Source organism: Canis lupus, chromosome 9 (assembly GCF_003254725.2).
Source record: "Canis lupus dingo isolate Sandy chromosome 9, ASM325472v2, whole genome shotgun sequence".
In the NCBI taxonomy this organism is placed as follows: Eukaryota; Metazoa; Chordata; class Mammalia; order Carnivora; family Canidae; genus Canis; species Canis lupus.
This window is the reverse complement of record NC_064251.1, coordinates 28,856,163-28,879,834: the sequence shown is the minus strand read 5'-3', so window position 1 is coordinate 28,879,834 and position 23,672 is coordinate 28,856,163. Positions and strand designations below refer to the sequence as shown.

General features: G+C 37.3%; 1 protein-coding gene and 1 pseudogene across 4 annotated transcripts in view; both read left to right on the top strand.

Annotated features, from left to right (window-relative positions):
- The window catches only part of CA10 (carbonic anhydrase 10), a 482,061-nt gene that overhangs the window by 154,167 nt on the left and 304,222 nt on the right, over nucleotides 1-23,672 (top strand). The window lies entirely within an intron of this gene.
- LOC112655002 (tubulin alpha-1A chain-like) lies at nucleotides 14,738-16,446 on the top strand (annotated as a pseudogene).

The window sequence follows — 23,672 nt, the reverse complement described above, 5'->3', positions numbered from 1 at the left end:
CCATTTTCAGAGTTTTTTAAGTAGAGTATATCATTGCAGATTCAAGGGACAGAGAAGAGGCACTCTAGGTGTAGATAATTTATTGAGATTTCTATGGTACTTTTGATATTGCACACTATAGTGGAAGAGATCAGTCAAACAAATCAGAAGCCTGATGTGAGAGATTGTGTACATTAATCCCCAATTTGTTTCTAGGAGAAAAAGAAAAGTTATTCATGATGGCAGAAAGCACTCTCTGTTATGAATGTCCTAGATAGGAATATAGCTTGAAAAGTGTTCAGGTTTCTTGACGCCCAGAAAGCTGACAGGGAACATTAAAAGATGAGTAATCTGGACAGAGTTAGTTTCATGGTGGATAAATGACATACTCTATTAAGGGTGACCAGATATAAAGCACGGGAGAGTTTGGAATCAAGAAAATAGAAAAAATATATCATTTCCTATGGCAAAATTGAAAGCCGACTCTAAGATGTGAAACCAGATTAGGCTGGAGATAAAAAGAATATTACTGGGGTAAAGAAAAAAAAACTGAATATTTTGAGCTAAAATACCTTCATGAAGCTGACACCTAATCAGATTATATGGTTGACAGTGTTCCAAAATCTCTGCTTCATATAGTTGATTTGGTTCTTATCAAACAGTTATTTAGCACCTATTGTGAGCTAGACCTCAAGGACACAAAGATGAATATTACAAAGTGCTTCCCACAGTGAGTTCCCTGTCTTCTGGAAAAGACAAAGATGTGAGCAAATATATTAAAAAGACCTAGTTGGTGAGGTAATTGATTGGGGGAGAAATTGTGGTATTTGCACAACCTTGAGTGAAGAGTAGGATTTTAACCTGCAGAGAAAAGGGGAAAGAATGAATATTCCAAACAAAGGAAGAGATGAAAGAACATGGTGAGGGACGACTGGGTGGCTCAGTGGTTGCCATCTACCTTAGGCTCAGGTTGTCATCCCAGGGTCCTGGCATTCAGTCCTGCATCAGGCTCCCTGTGGGGAGTCTGTTTCTCCCTCTGCCTATATCTCTACCTCTCTCTGTGTCTCTCATGAATAAAAAAAATAAAATTAAAAAAAAAAAAAAAGAATGTGGTGAGTCTTGAGTACCATGCGTTGCTTGGTATAGACTTTGTAGTTATGGTCAACAGACAAATCTGCTACTTTCATTGTCATTTAATATGTATCTCAACAACAGAAAGGAAAAAAAGAAAAAGAAAATAAACACTGTCCTGAAGAAGGCAGAAGTTAATACCAGCTTTTATCATCAATTACATATATATGTAGCCTTTTAAAATCTTGAGATAGAATATATGTTCAGTAAAATGCATATACCTGAACTCTAAAGCTCAGTGAGTTTTAATAAGAGTGAACACCATCTTAAGCCTTTTTTTGTCACCCCAAAATTTTCTTGATGTGCCTTCCCCATCAATCGTGTCACTCCCCCACCAAAATGGCTAGTGTTCTGACTTCTTTCATTATAGTTTAGTTTTGCCCTTCTAGAATTTCATTCAGTAGAGTCATTTAATATGTACTCTTTCCTATTTGAATTTTTTCCCTCAAGATCATGTTTTTGAGATTCATTCATTTTGTAGCATGTCATAAGTCGCTCGCTCTTTGCCTTTTGCACTAGAACAATATTCCATTGTATAACTATGTCACGGCTTATTGTTTCTCCTGTTGATGGTCATTTGGGGTATTTCCAAATGTTGAATGAGATTGTTATGAATACTAATGTACAAATTTTTACATGAACATATATTTTCATTTTTCTGAGATACCTACCTAAGAGTGAAAAGGCTAGATCATAGGGTGGTATATAATTAACCTTTTAAGAAGCTACCAAAACTTCCTACAAAGTGATTGTATCATTTTATATTTACACCAGCAGTGTGTGAGTATTAATTCTGTTGGGTGGGGAGTATTAAACACTTTATTTTTTGTTTGCATTTTGTTGATGACAAAAAGTGTTGAACATTTCCATGTGTTTATTGTCCATTTGTTTATCACCCTTGTGAAGTGATTGTTCAAGTCTTTCCCCATGTTTTCAAGTTTGGTTCTTTGTTCTATACTATTGGGTTAGCTACCTATTCTGGATATATTAATTGAATTACATTAATGGAATTTTGTATTTTTTTTTTTTTGGAATTTTGTATATTTAACCTACCTTGAATTCCTGATTGAATTCCTAAACATTAAGTTGAATTCAACTCTAAATAACTTTATGTTTTGGATGATATTGTCAATGGTATTTTTTATTTTTATTTTTTCAAACATTTATAGCTATTATATGGAACCCAGTCGCTCTTTTTATATTGGTTTTATCCATAATATTGATAAATCCATTTTTTAGTTTGTAAGATAAAAAGTCCTTTGTCAGGATATATGTTTTGCAAATATTTTTTCCAGTCTATTACTTGCCCATTCATTTTCTCTACAAGGTCTTATTATGAGCAGGTTTTTTATTTAATGAGGTTATTTTCCTTTAATGATTAGTGCTTTATTGTATACTACTGAAGAAATTTGCTTAGTATATGTTCAAAAAGATATTCTGCTCTGATTTTTATAGTTTTAGCTAGTCTGTGATTTGGTCAAAATTAATTTTTGTTTATGATATGAGGTAGATGTTGAGAGTGATTTTCCCCATACAAATATCTAGTTGTATCAGGACCATAGTGGAAAAGAATTCTTTTCTTTTCTTTTTTCTTTTTTCTTTTCTTTTTTCTTTTCTTTTTTCTTTTCTTTTCTTTTCTTTTCTTTTCTTTTCTTTTCTTTTCTTTCTTTTCTTTTCTTTTCTTTTCCTTTCTTTTCTTTTCTTTTCTTTTCTCTTTTCTTTTCTTTTCTTTTCTTTTCTTTTCTTTTCTTTTCTTTCTTTTCTTTTCTTTTTTCTTTCCTTTCTTTTCCTTTCCTTCTTTCTCTTATTGCATTGCTTTGGCACCTTTGCCAAAAAGGAAAAAAAAAAGAAAAAAGAAAAGGAAAAATCAAGTCTACATATAAATGTAGCTCTATTTCTGGAATCTCATTCTGTTCCATTGATCTGTATGTTGATATTTATGTCAATAACTTATGATTTTGATTATTGTAGTTTTATACTATGCTTTGAAATTCTCCAGCTTTGTTCTTTCTCAAGATTATTCTGGATATTCTAGATTCTTTGTTTTTCTGTATAAATTTGAGAATCAGCTTGTTTGTTTCTATTAAAAATAAAACCCGCTAGACTTTGATTAGAAATGCATTGAATCTTTAGATTTATTTGTAGAGAAGAGACTTTTTAATAACATTGAGGCTTCCAATCCCAGAGCATATATCTTTCCATTTACTAAGGTCTTCTTTAGTTTCTTTTGGCAGTGTCTTAAGTATAAGCATAGAGCTCTTGCACAACTTCCATTAAATTTAACCCTAAATATTTTACCATTTGAGTAGTATCATTAATGGTATTTTTGTTTTTATTTTTCTAATGTTTATTACCAGTACATAGGAACTCAGTTACTTTTTCTTGCATCTGTTTGTATCCGTGGTACTGATAAATGCACTTTTTACTTCATTAGATATTTTTCTTATAGATTTTTTGGATTTTATATGTACACAATCATGGCATTTGTAAATTAAGAAGGTTTTATTTCTTCCTTTGTAATCTGATTGCCATTTATTTATTTTGTTACACCATCTAGGATCTTCAGTAAAGTATTTAAATAAAAGTACTGCTAATGGACATCTTTTTTAATCTTAGGGAGTATGTAATATCTTATACTTAAGTGTGGTATTAGCTATAGGTTTTTTAGCAGATGCATTTTATTAAGTTGAAGACATACCTTTCTATTCATAGTTTGCTGAGAATTATTCAATGAGTATTGAATTTTAATTTTAGAAAATCTTTCGTGACAAATTAAGTGATCATATGCACTTTCTATTATAATCTTTTAATGTGGCAATTATATTAATTGAATATTGTGTATTTAACCAACCTTGAATTCCTGGAGTAAGCATAACTTAGTCATTATACACATTCTTTAAAAACTATATTACTGGGTTTTGTTTACTAATACTTTGGTAAAGATTTTTTTGTCTAGGTACTTAAGAGGTATTGGTCTGCATTTTTTTCTTATAATGTCCTTGTCTAGATTTGGTATCAACCATATGCTAGCTTCATAAACTTAACTGGAAAGTGATTTCGTCTCTATCTTCTGAAAAACTACATATGAAACTGATATCATAGATTTCTTAAAGATTTTCTAGTATTTATCAGTAAAGCTTTTTAAAACTTAGTGGAAAATTTTTAATTAAAATTAAATTTCCTGGGATCCCTGGGTGGCACAGAGGTTTAGCGCCTGCCTTTGGCCCAGGGAACGATCCTGGAGACCCGGGATCGAATCCCACGTTGGGCTCCCAGTGCATGGAGCCTGCTTCTCCCTCTGCCTGTGTCTCTACCTCTCTCTCTCTCTCTCTCACTGTGTGCCTATCATAAATAAATAAAAATTTAAAAAAATAAAATAAAATAAATAAATAAAATTAAATTTCCTTAATGTATACAGGATTGATCACTTTCTATTTCTTATTGTATCAATTTTGCTAAGTTTTGTTTCATGGGATCTGTTAGTTTTATCTAAGTTGTAGAACTCATTGTCATAAAGTCATATATAATTCTCCTTTATTAATGTCTGTACTGATTATTACTTTTTGAAATACAATACTGAAGATGACTCATTTCACCGTCAAGAAAGTAGGAAAGGTGGAAATGCACCAGAACACATAGAAACACAGAAGACATAGAAAACAAACTGAAATAGTGAATAGAAAAGATAGGAAATATAAACCTGGCATATTTAATATAAACTTATATAAATGATAACATTAAGTGTAAGTGGATTAAATTCTCCCATTTAAAAGACAAAGACTGTCAGACTGGATAAAAATGCAAGGGTCAACTATTTGCTGTTTATAAGAAAACCTTTTAAACATAAAGGTACAGACAGGTCAAAAGTAAAAGGATAGAGAAAAGCGTATCATGCAAACTTTAATTATGAGAAAGCCAATGCAGTTATATTAATATTTGACAAATTAGACTTCAACAAGTAAATAATCAGGGATAATGAGAAATATTTTAAAATGTAAATAGTGACAATTCATCAAGAAGACATACATCTTGAGTGTATATTAACTGCATAAGAAATTCCTACCTTCTTGATGGTGAAATGAGTAATCGTCAGTGTTGTATTTCATTTCCTATATTGACATTTCTGTAGTACTTCTTTGTGGTTTTATTTACTTGTTGAGCTGGGCATTATAACATGCATGTTTAACTTATTGCAGTTTACCTTAAAAGATATCAATTCTCTAAAGAACAAAAAAAAGTTCATTTACCTACATATTTTACATAACTTGAGTTCTTTATTCTTTCAGCTATATCTGAGTTCCATATTCTTTTAAAAACATCTGATCCCTGAATGGCTCGGAGGTTTAGTGCCTAACTTCAGCCCAGGGTGTGGTCCTGGAGTCCCTGGATCGAGTCCCACATTGGGCTACTTCTATTTTTCTTAAGATTTTGTTTATTTATTTGAGAGAGAGTGAGAAAGTGAGTGGGGAGAGGGGCAGAGGTAAAGGGAGAGGGAAAGGGAAAGAATCTCAAGCAGACTTCTTGTGGAGTGCAGAGCCCGACAGGAGACTCAGTCTCACGACTCTGAGATCATGACCTGAGCCAAAACCAAGAGTTGGACCATCAACTAATGGAATCACTCAGGCACCCCTATAATAGCTACTTTACCTGCTAATTACAACATGATTGGCATATCTGAGTCCGTTCATATTGATTCTTAGTTATGTGTTATATTTGTCTACTTTGTCTTCTAGTAATTTTTTTATTATATGCTGTATGTGTATTTGACTATATTTAGAGTTTGAACACTATTGCCTTTAAAGAAAATTGACTCTTTTTTCCCTGAAATAACTGAAGGCCCTCAGGCCTGTTTGGGGTTTCATTAGGATAAATCTAAAGGATTCTTTGGGGCTAATGTATTCATACTCTTTATTTGTAATTTTTATGAAATTTTAACTGAATACTTGGGGCATCTAGGGAAGTCTTCCCACTCTGAATGACAGAACTCCAGTGTTACCCTACATTAAGCAACATCCAGAAACTCTATTTAGTTCACAATTCCTCAGAAGTTATTCTCTACCAGACCTCATAAAGTCTAGCCCTAAGTAGTGTAGTAGACTCTAAGGCATATTTCCGCAGCTCCTTATCTTCAGAGCTCCCTCCACAACTACACCTTGCCCTGAGGATTCCAGCCTTCTCACCATCCCTGTAGCACAATCTCTTGTTTCCTTCACCCAGTTGAGAATGTCATTCTCTGCTTGAGCTCCACTTCCATATGTTAAAGCTTGAAATGTGCCCTCTGGCATAAATTTAGGGTAAATATGGAGCTCATTTTGTATGTATTTTTTTCTCTCAAAGATCACAGCCTTGTGCTGTCTTGCCAATGCCTGAAAATAGTTGTGTATAGTTGTATAGTTGTTAATGGCAGGAAAGTTAGTCTGATATTTATTACTCCATTATATCAAGAACTGAAAATCCTAATGCTGTATTAGATCTAGACCCTGTAGAATGCTGCCTCGTCAATTGGCTAGTACTCTGCACACCAATTTTGCAGCATTTTGTAACCTATTCAACCAGGCAATGGAGAGCCACATCAGCCTGAAATGAAGTGACTGAAGGTCTCTTCCTATGATTCTTTATAGCGATGCTTGCAAATTGTTTTCATTTTTGTTTTGGAGGCATTCAGATGGTCCCTTAATTTAACGAATCACATTCCATAGATGATGTCACACAAAACAGATTAAGCCATCATTAGATTCCTTCAGTACTGCTTAATAGGTTTTGTTTTTGTGGGTTTTTTTTTTCTTCATCACTTATTGCTTTTATTTATTATGTAATCGTTTCCATTGTCTTCAGAGGTGAAAACACTCATGCACATTTCACTTATAGCCTCCTGATAGAAGGCATAATTTTCAAGAATGTATGACATTTTCAAACAACATCCTCTTTTTTTTGTTTGTTTTTTTGCTTCCCTAATACCTGTTATCTTATCGCAGCATGTTAAATTTATATCTGTTCATGAATCTCTTTCCCTCAAAGGATAGTTGCCTACTTTAAGGCAGAAGTCTTCTCTTATTAATCTCTATATGAGCACTACTGCTGTCCTACAGATTTTTAGATATTCAGAAAAGTTTATATACAAACTTAAATCAGAATATCACTTATAATCTTGAGTATTCAGTGTGTAGGTAGAGAATCTAAGGATAAAGATTGAAGATTCATGAATATCAGTGAATATAAAAAGAAAAGGTAAATTATGATCACAGTGTTGTTTTTCAGTTGGTCTCCAAGAAGTGTTATGGTCTATAGTATGAATGAACTCTTCTAGGAGCAACCAGAAAAAAAGGGTGGGGGCCCAGAGTAAATCTCACATCTTTTTTTGAAACCTTGCTCTTTTACTGATTGCTCACATAGCATCCTTCCCTTATGTAACTCTTATATCACACTTCTCTGATTAATGATTCTATGCCCCTATATTTTCCTTCTTCCAAGACTATTAAGATAAATAATTGTGCTTAATTTTTTTAAATACCGGGATCCCTGGGTGGCGCAGCGGTTTGGCACCTGCCTTTGGCCCAGGGCGCGATCCTGGAGACCCGGGATCGAATCCCACGTCAGGCTCCCGGTGCATGGAGCCTGCTTCTCCCTCTGCCTGTGTCTCTGCCTCTCTCTCTCTCTCTCTCTCTCTCTCTCTCTGTGATTATCATAAATAAATAAAAATTAAAAAAAATTTTTTTTAAATACCCCCTTTACTTTTCTTAAATGCATAGTCTAAAAAAAATCAATAAATCTATAATGGTTTTATTCTATGTATAAACAGGTGACAATAACTTTTTATTAACATAACATGCTATATAAAATAGGAGTTACTTTTAAAGTGGTAGAAGTAGAGGGCCTTCTGGGTGGCTTAGTCCCTCCTTCTAACAACTACTGAAAGTTAGCTAATTAAGGATAACTTTCACTTCCACATCAATGTTATCTGAAATATTACAAGTTCTGACAAGCAAATGTTCATTTTCTTTTGTGGTTTCTATACAGATTGATCATCCCCAAATAATGCTGACTAAACTTTCTCCTGCAAGAAGAAAAGGTTAGACTTCCTAAAGAGTCCATCTGTAATAAGGGATCCATAGCTCACACCAGATACATTTTTATTCATCATGCCCAAGGACAAATTTAAACACAGTCTCACTAAGTATTTATTTTTCTTAGAAAATAAATTGTTTTCTAACAGTTTGTAAGAAGCTGTTAAAGTATAATATGCTTTTTGTTCTCCTAAGCCTGTGCAGGTAATAAGCATGATGTTGCCATTTATGAAAAATAAACTGTAAGCTCTCCACTGCCTACAAATATGCCTGTTATGTTCCAGGTTCATTTTTAGATTCTTCTCATCATTGGTCTGAGGCAAATGAACAGCTTAGGTCCTTCGCTACTAAATCATTTATGACAATTTTCCAAAGAAGTCAAAAATCTTATCTAGAACCTATTTTATAGTATATTTTGAAATCCTTATTTAGATCACACCCACTAACAAATTAACTCCAATTATCATGTAATATCTATTCAAATATGGAATTTTTAGAGCAGTATTTCCTGGTGCAGGTCCATGATGTGGTCAGGTCAATTTTCATGGCTTCTTGTGCATATTGCTGGCTGCTTCCTCACTCCTATTTCTGTTTCATTCCTGGAATGCAGGTGTTTTGCCTATATTACTTTATTTTTAAAAAGATCTAGATCAGAGTAGAGCAAATAACTTATCTGTGACTTTAGTTAAGCAGAATAAAACAATGAATCCTTTTTGGATAAAGGGATTTTTTAAAAAATCTTTGAAAAATTTGTCTTAGTAACTTTGGAAAGGCTGATTAATTAGATCATGAAAGGATTAATGCTATCATGCTTATCCTACATGAGCTAATAGTTCAAATAATTTTGAATAAGCCGAATAGTCATTTCATCATTTGAGCAGCAGTACATCTATACTTTCTCTACAAAAATTATGCAGGGTGGTAGTAGAATCACTTTTCCTCTGTTAAAACCATATCGCATAAAATAAAAAATATACTTTGGTGCTAGCTTTAAATTCAGATTTTAGACTTCCCATTCTGATTCTTCATACACAGAGGGGGAGGGGAAGTGAAAATAATAAAACTGAAAGATTCCTTTTGCTGTGTGGAGGGCTTTTTTTCCTCCTCCAGGAAATGCCTTTCTTTGGGTAATTCCCTTTGTTCTTTATAAGCGTTTTTAATCCATACTCCCATAAAATTAAATTGAAGAATTAGACTTTCTAGACATCATAAAAGGATATTTGAGAAGATTGTGCCTTAATAGGATTTAAATGAAGTTGAGACTTAGCCTGCGTAGCTTGGAATTGGACAAGTTTTCTCCCAGCTTTTGCATAGTATATTTTGAAATTAAAGACGCTGTAAAAATTCCACTGGGAGCACAAAATCTGCATTGACCTGAGATGTGTGTTCCATCTCTCTTTTTCCCATTCCTTGGGCTAGGTAGTTATTCTGTGATCTGTTCCTCTACAAACAACCTGCTCAGTAACTCCATATGCTTTGACTGCCTCATTGCACTTATGCCTCCAGTCCCCACTGTCAGAGACTCATGACAGGAAGCAAAGGGTATTTGAGAGGAAGAAAGGGTAATTTCTCAAAGCATAATTTTTCTTATTTTGTTTCTGTTTCTTTGTTTATATTGTTTCCTTCCTCCTGGAATGGAGTTTTCTGCTTCTTCCCTACCCACTCTTTAAATTCTACACAGAAATTCCTTTAAGATTCATTCATATCTTAATTTTAGATCTAATATTCATTGCTTATGACAGTACTCAGCACATGGTAAATATCTATCTGGGTGGAAGAGTGCATATATAGTTGGGTTTCAATAAGAACTGGACGGTTTTTGTTTTTTTTTTTAAGATTTTATGATAGAGAGGCAGAGACATAAGCAGAGGGAGAAACAGGCTCCCTGTGGGTAGCACTATGCAGGACTCTGTTCTGGGAGCCCAGGGATCACAACTTGAGCCAAAGGCAGACACTCAACTGCTGAGTTACCCAGGTGCCTTGATTCTTCTTTTTTTAAATCTCATAATCTCTCTTTTAATTTGCGTAGTACATTTACACTTAATGTAATTATTGATATGGTTAGATTTAGGTTTATCATTTTATTGCTTTTCTATTTGTTCACTCTGTTTTTCATTCTCCTGTTTTTTTCTGCCTTCTTTTGATTGATTTTTTTAGTTTTCAATTTTAATTTATCTACTTACTTTCTGACTGTCTATAGTTTTTTAGTGGTTATTAAAATGATTAATAAAATATAAAGCCTGTCTTTCACAGTTCATATTTTATCACTTAATGAAAAATGAAAAATGTAGAAACATTGCAACCATATAGGCTCTTTTATGCTCTCTCCTTTATGCTATAGTTAACAGATGTAGTGCATCTATTTAAAAAAATTGAAAACTCCATCATACAATGTTAAAATTTTTACTTTCAACAGTCATACATATTTTTAAAGAACTTAAGAGGGAAAAATAAAAAGGCTGTTTACCAGGATAGTTGCCATTTCATTTTTTAGAGAAGATCAGCTGCTATGATTTCTATTAGCTTTTTCTGTCATCCGAAAATGTCTTTACTTCATCTTTCTTTCCTGAAGGATATTTGTGGTGGATATAGAATTCTGAATGGTTCTTTGCTTTTCATCACTTTAAATAGGTTATTATACTGTCTTCTGGCTTCTGTGATTTCCACTGAAATACGCTGTCATTGAATTTTCATTGAATTGTCATTGAATTGTTGGAGTCTTGCTGCTTTCAAGGTTATTTTCTTTACCTTTAGATTTCAGTAGTTTGATTCTGATGTCTCTGCATGTGATTTTTTTCCCCTTTGGGGGGGTTACTTTATGACTCTTAAACCTGTACATTTATGGCTTTAAACCAAATTTGAGAAATTTTCAGGTTTTTTTTTCCTGCACCAATCATTCCCCTCTCTTTTTGGGATTCTAATAAATCAAACGTGAGATCTCTTCTACAGACCCCTGAGGCTCCAATCATTATGTATATGTATTTTAATTTTGTCTCGCTTGTTCAGAAAGGATCATTTCTACTATTTCTTTTTCAAGTTCAATGACTCTTTTTTGCTGACATTTCCACTAAAATATTGAGTTTATCTGGTAAAAAATTTTAGTTAATTTTTTTTAATTTCTAAAGTTTTCATTTGGTTTTCCTTTATATTTTCTATTTCTTGCCTCAGAACTTCTGTCTTTCCATTCATTTCAAAATATTTTTTTCTCCTCATGGAGTATAGTTATAAATACCTTCAGTGCTTTGCCCAGTAATTTCAACATATGGATCATCTCAGGGATTAGTAGTTACTTGATGGTCTCTTCTTTGGAGAGTTGATGAGATTTTTCTGGGTCTTTCTATGTTTAGTAATTTTAGATTATATCATAGACATTTTGGGATTTATGTTTGTGACTCATCCTGTTAAATTCTCTAGGTAATGTTATCCTTTTGTTTGTTTTGTTTTTTGTTTGTATTCTCAAGTAGTCAACCGGGTATGGTTCCTGCCACACCTGCCTTCTACAGGCTGTGGCTCCTATGTCTGCTTAGTTTTCAAAGCATCTGTAACTCTATTCTGTCTGCTGCATGTGTGTACAACCCAGAAGCGAACCTTTTGTTTTACCATAGTCCAATTCTTGAAGCATTCACTATGCTAAATCATGTAATTTCAACGCATGTACAACTAAGTGGTGAGCCTGTGAATTCATGCACAGATTTAGGGGCTCTTTTTCTCTACTGCATTCTTCTATAGTCCCTGAGGTTCCACTCCAGGATTTCTTCAAAAGTCAGAGTTTTAGGTTCCTGTGCTATTTCACAATTTTCATGACTTGGTTCACCTTGAGAGCAAAACAATGAGAAGAAGAGGAAGAAAATTAATAACAACAATTTCCCACAAACATACTCTCTTTGGACCACTGGGACCAATTTTCCAATTCCTCTGCTCAAAAAGAAATAACTTCTCTCAGAATCTTAGGTATATGCATAGCTGCTGCATCTACTAGCATACAACTTTGTGACCACAACTTGTCTGGACTGAGCCAGGTGAACAAAACAAAACAAAACAAAAAAACACACAAAGGAAGGGATCTCTTCTACAGTCTCCATCCCATACACTTTTCCTTCCCAGTCTTCTGGGAAAAAAATTAGGGAATAAATTTCTCTTGGAGTTTTTCCTCTTTGGATCTGATGTGCAGTTTTGGGATTATAGGCTATTTTGTTGTCCAAACTGGGAAATTAGGAAGAAAAGGAAAATACTCATAAACTCATTGCTATAGTGGCCATACTTTCCATTTTGATTTCTTTCTCCAATCCACCTGCTATTCTTTATTTTTTCTGAGTCCTCTGATGGATGCCTTTATGTTTTTAGTAGTAAAACTACTAAAAGTAGTAAGCTACATCGGAGATGTAGAGCAGTATATACTTCCTCATAACCAGAATTGGAACCAAACAAAATTATATTGCTTTTTTCTTCTACTAATCTCTCATTTATTTCTTCATGTTTTGTTTTAATTTTGCTCATCCATTTGTTTGCTTTTTTTGTGTGTGTGTTGTTGTTGTTGTTGTTGTCTTAGTCTGGTTAGGCTGCTATAACACAATGCCATAGACTTGGTAGCTTATAAAAAGCAGAAATTTGTTTCTCATGTTTTTTTTATAATATGTTTATTTTTTATTGATGTTCAACTTGCCAACATACAGAATAACACCCAGTGCTCATCCCGTTAAGTGCCCCCCTCAGTGCCCGTCACCCATTCACCCCCATCCCCCACCCTCCTCCCCTTCCACCACCCCTAGTTCGTTTCCCAGAGTTAGGAGTCTTTCATGTTCTGTCTCCCTTTCTGATATTTCCCACACATTTCTTCTCCCTTCCCTTATATTCCCTTTCACTATTATTTATATTCCCCAAATGAATGAGAACATATAATGTTTGTCCTTCTCCGATTGACTTACTTCACTCAGCATAATACCCTCCAGTTCCATCCACATTGAAGCAAATGGTGGGTATTTGTCATTTCTAATGGCTGAGTAATATTCCATTGTATACATAAACCACATCTTTATGTTTTGTTCTTATATCATGAGTTTATTGGCCTGATATGTTTGAGTTCTCAGCCTTCCTTACTAAGGTATATTTCTCTTTTCCTATAAAATTTCCAGAGAAAGGAGGGGAAAAACAAATACCTAACATTATGTAAGGAAAAGCCATTCACAATGGTTTCAAGAAATATAATAAACCATAAAGTTGCAGGAAAAATAATACCCTTTTAAATGCTATGTCTAGTGTTTTCCCTCTTGCCTTTTCAATTTTCTTTCTTGGACGTACTTTTGAAGTAGTTGTTTACTTTAATTAAAATAAGCATCCCACCATTACGCTGCCTAGGAAAGGTGAGGAATCTAGTAGGAAGTGGCCCACTTTGAACACAATTTGTAGGAAAGATCCATGAGGACTACCCTCCTACACCCAGTCAAACATACACAGGTTTGCTTTCTTGTCCAGTGAATTAAACCTAGGACTTCCAAGTAGAGCTGAAGGAGTCAACACCAATTATCAAAACCAAACAAACAAACAAAAAAAAACCCCACAAAATGCAGTTTTTTTCAAAGGAATCACATTCACATGAAGTTTAAGGCAATTATACTACTGGGATCTGTTGATTACTCTTGTTCCCAGCACTTTCTTTTCAGCTATGCAAGTCCTTGAATGAGCTTCACATTGAACACTTACTACAGTTGGCACTATGTCAGGTACTGAGGGGACCACAGAGATGAATGAGATGAATCCCTGTCTTCTAAGAGTGGAGGACACAGAGGCATGCACAATTAAGAGACTATTTGCCAGACTGTGCTGAGTGCTAAACTTTATGGGGACAGAAGTCACCCTCTCTGGGAGCACATGCAGGGATGATTCACTCCTCTGAAGGGGTGTGAGGAAGGTTTCATAGGGAGATGAGGTTTCAAATGAGTTTTAAGGATGCATTAGTCCAGAAGGAAATGGAGCGTGCAGAGAACATCATCAAAGCATGGGTATAAGTAAAGCTTTGTGGTTAGAAAATTCGTGGCTTAGGGGATAGAAAAGAGTTCAATGTAGCTGGTGTGTGGCACACTCCATTTTGTTTTTATATTTTTGAGTTGGGTTGTATTATTTCTGCTATGACATGGTTTGGATAGCTGTGTAATTGACAAAACTATGGAAACCAGGATTTAGGTTCCAAGCAGATGTACTGTCGTGGGTGTTCCTTGGAGGCGGTGATGGTTTGTTACTGTACCATGCCTTTGTTCCGGCTCCCTCTGTGTGGCATTCTCACTCAATCTCCTGCCTCTCCAAAAAGAACCATTCTGTGTGTGTGTGTGTGTGTGTGTGTGTGTTTGTTTCCACATATGCATAGAGTGGCTAGTATCTTCTTAAAAGCAGACACTACCTTATTCACCCAGCATCCCCAATCCTACCACCATGCCTATGAGGTTGCATACCATCACAATAAGCAAAAAGGGAAAGGTAATAAATGCAAATGTCCCAGTAGAGGCAGGGGGACCTCTGAGTTCAGACAAGGCATCTCTTTTCCTGCTTGACCACCTTGTAATAACATTCCTCACCTTTATGTAGATTTGCATAAAATCATTAAGAAATAAAACCCAGCAGCTTCTCTTACATTGACCACCTAAGAGTCGTGCTATAAGAAGCAACAACCTCTCCTCTTCTCTGCCATCCACCCGGCAGCCACCAAGCAGCAACCAAGCGTGAATGCATCTCCATCTATGTTGACCAGGCACGTGTCCAGATCAGCAATGCCTGCTGGGAGCTCTATTGCCTGGAACACGGCATTCAGCCTGATGGCCAGATGCCAAGTGACGAGACCATTGGAGGAGGCGATGACTCCTTCAACACCTTCTTCAGTGAGATGGGCACTGGCAAGCATGTGCCAGGGCAGTGTTTGTAGACCTGGAGCCCATAATCGTTAATGAAGTTCGCACTGGCACCTACTGCCAGCTCTTCCATCCTGAGCAGCTCATCACAGGCAAGGAAGATGCTGCCAATAACTATGCCCGAGGGCACTACACTATTGGCAAGCAGATCATTGACCTTGTCTTGGACTGAATTCGGAAACTGGATGACCAGTGCATGGGTCTTCAGGGCTTCTTAGTTTTCCACAGCTTTGGAGGGGGAACCAGTTCTGGGTTCACCTCCCTGCTGATGGAACGTCTCTGTCGATTATGGCAAGAAGTCCAAGCTAGAGTTCTCCATCTACCTTGCCCTCCAGGTGTCCGCAGCTATAGTAGACCCTACAACTCCATCCTCACCACCCATACCACCCTGGAGCACTCTGATTGTGCCTTCATGGTAGACAACGAGGCCATCTATGACATCTGTTGTAGAAACCTCGATATTGAATGCCCAACCTACACTAATCTAAACAAGTTGATAGGTCAGATTGTGTCCTCCACCACTGCTTCCCTCAGATTTGACAGAGCCCTGAATGTGGATCTGATGGAGGTCCAGACTAACCTGGTGCCCTATCCCCACATCCACTTCCCTCTGGCCACATGTACCCCTGTCATCTCTGTTGAGAAAGCCTACCATGAACAGCTTTCTGTAGCAGAGATCACCAATGCATGCTTTGAGCCAGCCAACCAGATGGTGAAATGTGACCCTCACCATGGTAAATACATAGCTTGCTGCCTGTTGTATCATTCCCAAAGATGTCAGTGCTGCCATTGCCACCATCAAGACCAAGCGTACCATCCAGTTTATGGACTGGTGCCCCACTGGCGTCAAAGTAGGCATTAATTACCAGCCTCCCACTGTGGTACCAGGTGGAGACCTGGCCAAAGTACAGCGAGCTGTGTGCATGCTGAGCAACATCACAGCCATCGCTGAGGCCTGGGCTCACCTAGACCACAAGTTTGACCTGATGTATGCCAAGCATGCCTTTGTTCACTGGTATGTGGGTGAGGGCGTGGAGGAAGGAGAGTTTTCTGAGGCCCATGAGGACATGGCTGCCCTGGAGAATGATTATGAGGAGGTTGGTGTGGATTCTGTTGAAGGAGAGGGTGAAGAAGAAGGAGAGGAATACTAAAGTTAAAAATATCACAAAGGTGCTGCTTTTACAGGGAAGCTTATTCTGTTTTGAACATTGAAAAGTTGTGCTCTGATCAGTTAATTTGTATGTAGCAGTGTATATTCTCATATACAATTACTGACCTATGCTTTAAAACAAAACGCTTTGTTACAGACCCAAGCTGTCCATTTCTCTGATGGGTTTAGATACAGTATTCCCTGTCTTAAATGAAAAAAAAAAAAAAAAAGAAAGAAAGAAAACCCAAGTTCTGCTTGGGGCCTATCTGCTGCCCTCTTTTCTATAGAATTATTTATAGGCATATTTTAAAACTGTTTGGGGAAAAACAATGATATCACCTGCATCTGGGTTTGTTTGAGGTTTTTTAAAATAGTTCATTATTTCAAGGGAATGTTAAAGCAATCTGGGCCAATGCTGGGTATAGGAAATTAGAAGAAATTTAGATATAAGACTCCAGGTATCCTTTGGACTTAATTCAACAGTTTTGTGTAATAGTATGAACAGCACCTTTTACCACCATTCTTGAGATTTGAGAGAGCTTGGCAGAGGTAAAGGTGCCTCTGTTCTATGTGTCTTTTCCTAAAAACTGCTGATGGGTTCCCCTCCTACTTTTTTTATGGATCTGAAGAAGAAAAAGATTTCTGCTGAAAAAAAATGGACAAGAGGGGTGCCTGTGTGGCTCAATCAGTTAAGCATCTGCCTTTGGTTCAGGTCATGATCTCAGTGTCCTGGGATTGAGCCCCATCTTGGGCTCCCTGGTCAGCAAGGAATCTGCTTCTTTCTCTCCCTCTCCCATTGGCTCCTCCCCCTTTTCTTGTGCTCTCTCTCTCTCTCTTTGTCTTTCAAATAAATAAATACAGTCTTAAAAAAAATGAACAAGAAACTTCTCACCAAAAAAAAAAAAAAAAGAAAGAAAAGAAACCTCTCACCACTGTCAAAAATATTACTTTGATGTCTCTAATTTTTTTTTCTTTCATAAGGGCTAAAATGGTGCCCTAGGGTGGGAAAGTTTATGCACTAATAGATTAATCCATCCAGATCTACTTCCTGGTTTTGCTAATAAAACCTGTGCTGCAGTGTGCATTGTTCTATATTTCTCCTTGTCCATACTAAAAAATAAATGAGAAACTGAAAGACCTAACAATTGAATAGAATAGATGGTTGTGTATTCCTATAATGAAATATTGTACAGAAGATTAAATAAACTAGATTTACAAAACCACAAACACATGTGAAAAAGCAAAATATATAAAACTGATACATACAGAATGATGCCATATGTATAAAGTTTGACAATATACAAAGCAATCCGGTATGGCTTCTGGAATACACATATGTGTAGCAAACATATAAAAGCATGCCAGTTAATCATAAGCACCAAATAATGACAATGATTAATTCTGAGGAGGAAAAGAGATTGAGAATAGGGAGATACACAGGGGACTTTAAAAATAATATTTACGCTTTCTATCTTAAAGAGAATCTGAAGCAATTGTCAAAATGTTAAAATCTGATAAAGATGGTAGATGAGGATATAAGTGTTTGTAATTTATACATTTCTGTAAAATATTTGTGACTCTAAAAAGTTATTAGGTGGGAGCTGTCTGTACTATCTGCAGCCTTTCTGTAAACCTAAAATTAACCTGAAATAAAGAGTTTTTTTTTTGTTTGTTTGTTTTTTTTTTTTTTAAGTTTCTAGATCTGGCTTTGGTTTACAAATGGCTTTGTCTCTCCATCTAATCAAAAGAACCAAAGCTTAAAGTAGGAGGCTTTGAGTGGGGCCCCAAAGAAAGAGCTCAGTCTGGGAGTGATTTGTTCTGACCAGAAGATATCTCATGGAAGGGAGCTTCGAGCTGAGCCTTGTTCTCTGGGAGCATTTTGATTGATGAAAGAAAACAAAGGGCACCCCAAGGCAGCGGCAACAAGTGACATGTGTGAGGAGTGGCAGGTGCCCAAGGGTGGTAAAGACATGAGTTATCTAGAACAGAGAAGCAGGGGATGAGATGGAGCAGAAGCTATGTCCCCAAGCACCAGGCTGGCCATGCTGAGGAAGGTAGACTTTACAGTGTGAAGAAAATAGAGGTTTCTGAAGGTGATGGCAAAACCTGACCTGTTTATTAGCAGTGGGGAGAATGCCTGAGGTCTGTTGAGACCATGGGGAAAACCATTCCGAGGCGGTGAGGCCCTGAGGCCAAACATGTGACCCCTTTGAGGTCCAGAAAGATTAGGAGCAGTGAGACCAGCTTCTTGGCCTCCCCTTCCCTCTCTGTTTTATTCTTTCAAGACTTCTGGAAAAGCTTTTAGTTCCTTTATGAAGACCATCAAATACTCCACCCAATAGGAGTGAGGCTATTTTTAAAAATGACATGCAGCATATTCTGTGGGAAGGTCATCAGTAATAGAGCCTCAGACTTCCTATACCTTTTGTGAATCTTGACGCCAGGAGAGAAGCATACACGATCTTTTATACAGACTCCCTGGAAGGAATTCACGTCCTTTCCTCAGGAGCCCTAATGGGGTCTCTGTTGAAAGAAGCCTCATCCCACAACATGCAACCTCTTTTTATAACCTTACAGAGGAGCTGCTTTGTGCCTGCAAAGGGCACTCTGGCCACCAATTTAATCATTTTGAATATCACCATTGCACAGTATTGTACTCTTTTGCAGTCTTTCCCATGCATTTTTAGTGACCTTTCTCGCCTTCAGAGAAAGTGGGATAAAAACAGCCTGATTGGACTTTCTTCCAGCCGGTCTTTCTCTTATTGAGAGGTAGATCCTATAGTCATCAGAACACTGGGCTGAGAGTCATCAGAACTCAAGATGCTGGTTTTCAGTTTGTTTTAGGATCTAGAGCCATAGATTTCTTGTCTGTAAAAAAAAAAAAAAAAAAAAAAAAAAAGTATTCCTTAGAAAGCCTCTAATCTAAGATCATTCAAATCCTAAGCCTAAGTGACTCTGTGACTCTCTCAGGTCTGAAGATGGACTGTCATCCTTTACTCAGATTTTATGACCATCTGCTGAGTGCAAAGCAGTGGATACCTAAAGCACTCAGTTGGCCTGTGAGAAGTTCTCCCAAATTTATATTTCAAGAAAGAAGTAGGAAAAAAACCTCAAGCATAAATACTAAGGAGTTTATGAACTTTAAACATGTTTGACTTAGTTTTGCTCAGAATGGTAAGAGTTGGGTAAAGAGAGCACTGGAATTTGAATCCCAGCTTGAGATAACATACCAGCTTGATCAAATTAGGCTACAACACTTTAGTTCAATAAAAAGAAATACATGTATCTTTGAACCTCAGTTTCTCTTTCTGTCAAATGGAAATAATGCTTGTCTCAGAGCCAGCAGGGAAAAAATGCGATATGGCTTTGCAAACACTTTCTACAAAGGAAGCTCTAAGTGCATCTGAATAATTCCTCCTACTGCTGACATTTGTTTAACTTCCTAACTCAGAATTGCTCAGACTGCAGAGCGAGTGTCAGGTGCCATGTCTGCTCCTCAGTTAGGTTTATTTTTCAGGACTCATATCTAGTTTTCCCTTTTAAAATTGCCTATTGGGGGTGACCATCCTAAAGCAAGCTGGTGTAGAGGTGCTGCATCCATCCTTGGGTGGGTTTTCCAGATAGGATGGCTCCCTGCTGCTGCTTCCTCCTCTGTAAATGCAAATGAGTCTCAGCTTCAGGAAGAAGAAAACTAAGACAGTGTCTGTCATGTGCTTAGGAAAGCACCAGAATCAGAGCCAGATGCCCTATGTTCTGGGTCTGTTTATGCTACTAACTCTACCAGAAAGCCCTGGACAAGTCATTTTATCTTTCTGTATTTCACTAAAAAGAAAAGGGGTTGGATACAATGATATCTTAGCATCTTCTTGACACAAAATTTAATTTTTACCGTTTGTTATGGGTTGAATTGTCTCCCTCTTCCCTGCCCTCCACCAAAAAAAAAAAAAAAAATAGCTCATGTGGAAATCCCAATCCCCATTACCTGAGAATGTAGCCTTATTTGGAATAGAGTCATTGCAGATGGAATGACTTAAGTTAGAATGGGGTCCTCCCAGAGGAGAATGGGTATCTAACCCAGTACAACTGATGTCCATATAAAAAGGGGAATTCGGACATAGACGTGCACACCTGGAAGACGCCAAGTGAAGATGAAGGCAGAGATAGGGATGATGCAGAGAAATGAAGAAACACCAGGGATTGCCAGCAAACCATCAGAAGCTAAGGAAGAGGCCTGGAACAGATTCTCCTTCACAGTCCTCAGCAGGAACCAGCCCTGCTAACACCTTAGTCTTGAATTTCCAGCCTCCAGAATCGTGGCACAATCCATTTCTGTTGTCTAAGCCACCCGGTTTGTGGCGCTCTGTATGGCCAACCTAGAGCACTAATACAACATTAGAGAGTCAGACCACTGCTAACAGTGGGAAGATATTAGTGTTGTTCAAGTTCAAATGAAAGAGCACTATATCTTACTCTGTGCTGTAATTGTGCAAGCTCATACATTCTGGTTGCAATAGAAAGCAGAGTTCCATTTTAATAATATTGGCAGTTAATGTCTTCTTCTTCCCAGAGACTGAACATCACAATGTTTTGACTTGCAGCTCAAGAAACTTAAAACCACAGAAGAAAACACTTACTCATGCCACTATATATAGCCAGAGATGAGCACAGCATTTAAAAATGGAGCCACATGCACGTGGAAGTTATTGTGTTTACAAAATCTTTCCTCCTGGATGCAGGACTCAGCAGTTTCTTGCCACTGATGGTCTCCCTCCCAAAGCAACCTCAGCAGGTTCCATGAAATTGTCTTAAAGATCAGGTTCTGTTCAGTACAGTAGTGATCCTTAGAACCCAGCTCCATTTATCGATTAATGCAGAGAAAGAAACTCGGGCATGTGAAAAATGATCCGGTTTATCCAAAAGTAAAGTACCGGGCATGTTTTATAGGCATAAGGTAATTCAGTCAGAAGCAATTATCCAAATGTTCACATTGAAGGACAAAAAGGGATGCGTATGTGCCTCGGATTAAGAAAAAAATTTCTGTGCAATTAGCTATTCTGCTCTAAGGGGTATTGTTACTAAAGACAATTGTTAAGTCTGATCTGGGCAACTAAGCCCTAGAACTTATAAGTTAATTAAATAATGGAATATTGTATGCAAATTAAGTAACTGAACTGAGGAATAAGATATTGAATGATTTTCTCCTGTTGTGTGAATAGGGACAAAATGAGCTAGCCTTGTCTCTACTTCCTTGGGCAGTTTTTATCTTCCTTATTGGAAGAAAGGAAGACAAGATCTTAAAGCAGAAATCAGGAGGGAGGACGACAAATCTGTTAGCTCAAAGACAGCTTAGAAAGGTGAACTAATAAAGTCTTTCCCATGATTGGCTCAACGTCTGTTGGGGCCATTATTATAGGAATCTTGTGGGAGGCAAGTATGATCCTCCAGAAGGATTTGATACTAAATTACATTTCTTAAAATTTAAAAATAACCAGAGCTCTGTATTAGATGGGAATTAGGCTAAATTAGTCCAAGAGTTGGTAAAATCAGGCGAAGAACAATACATATTTGTACCTTCAGCTACTGATTCCCAAAAGAGAATGTGCAAGACAATCCACAGGGATTCAGGAGAAAAGTATTATTCGTCTGTTTTCCTGAATGCCTACTGTGTGCTGGGAACTGTGCATATACCAGTGAATAACAAAAAAACAGATGAAAAATCTCTGTCCTTAGGAATTTTACATTCTAATGAGAGGAAACACATTATCAATATACCTATTGATAATGACCTGGAAAGCAACAGTAGACACACTCAAAGTAAGTAATTGAGGAGAGATTAGTGAAGAGCTACTTAGAAGAGCACCAGGGTGGCTTAGCGGTTGAGCATCTGCCTTCAGCTCAGGGTGTGATCCTGGGGTCCTGGGATCAAGTCCCACATTAGGTTCACCACAGGGAGTCTGCTTCTCCCTCTGCCTATGTCTCTGCCTCTCTCTGTGTCTCTCATGAATAAATAAAATCTCTAGGAAAAAATAAAAGCTACTTAGAGAGGGCAGGTCAGGGTTTAAGAGAAACCAATAAGGAATGCTGGAATATCTCAGGGGCTACCAGTAGTGGAGAGCTGTCTCCAGTCCCCTGTGTGCCGCCAATGGCCAAACTCAACTGAAAGCCAGAGAGCAAGAGAGCCCAAGTGGTATCATCCATGGAGGACAGCCTCTTGGGGAGAAGTGGGGAGAAAGAGGAAGAGGTATCCCCAGAGTCAATGGGGACCTCCTAGCACACATGCTCTGGAGAGAAATGAAGCAAGAAAAAGGAGAGGGAGGGCAAGTGAGAAGGATTTTAAATTTAAATGAGGCCATCAGGGAAGGCCTTCCAACAAAGTGACAAGTGACGCTTGAGCAAAGACCTGCAGTAGTTGAACCAAGGGACTAGCTGAAGAGACCACTGTTTTAGAAGAGGCCAAGTACTAGGAATAATTAGTACAATGACATATGTGTCTAATCTATAAATAAATACTTTTATATAGAGGTTGCTTTCTGAATTCTTTTTTTTGTCGATAGGGAGGGCTAGGCTTTCCACAACTTTGGCCACCACTGCCTTAGAGCGATTACTTTTAAGACATTGCAGGCTAATGATATTATTATAATGACAGGCTGCATGGTTGCCAACAGAGCTCTCCTAGTTCAGCACCCATTTTCACAGATTAGTATTAGCCACTTGGACTCAGGTGCCCTGAAGTTCCTATTCAGTGCCTGTCTCCAGACATCATGCTCCCCTCCTGCTTTATCATGCGTTGAAGGTCAGCTCTGCTTCGAAGGAGCTCTGTTTTGTTTTTGTTTGTTTTTAATGATTTTATTTATTTATTTAGTTGAGAGAGAGAGCATGGGAGAGAGAGAGAGATCACAAGCAGGGGGAGAGGCAGAGGTAGACTCCCCACTGAGCAGGGAGCCAACACGGGTCTTGATCTCAGGACCCTGAGATCATGACATGAGTGGAAGGCAGACACTTAACTGACCCACCCAAGTGTCCCTGAAGGAGCTCTATTTTGGCTTTTGTAGTAAGTGAACATTTTCTGGATGGGAAATCTCAGCCACATTCGGAGACCAGTCTTACTGCCTTTGCCTTAGAGCCTCCCCCACACAAATTTTGACAAAGGAATCAAGATGTAGAAAATTCAAGCATGTGCAGATATTCAAACACTGTCATTTTCTGACAGTTGCTTACAGTTTGATTGAAGGCAGAGGCCCAGAGTTAAAATTAATTCATGAATGGGCTTGAAAATAGAAGTGTCAATGAGACCATAATTAAAGTTTTTGCTAATTCTTCTTCCCAGCTGTGGACTTTAATGTGAGTTGGTTTTCACTATATTTAGCTAAAAAGTTAAATTTTAGATGCAGTAACATGTATGCCTTTGAATTAAGCATATTATGTAAATGTTTTGAGTTTCAAATTGTG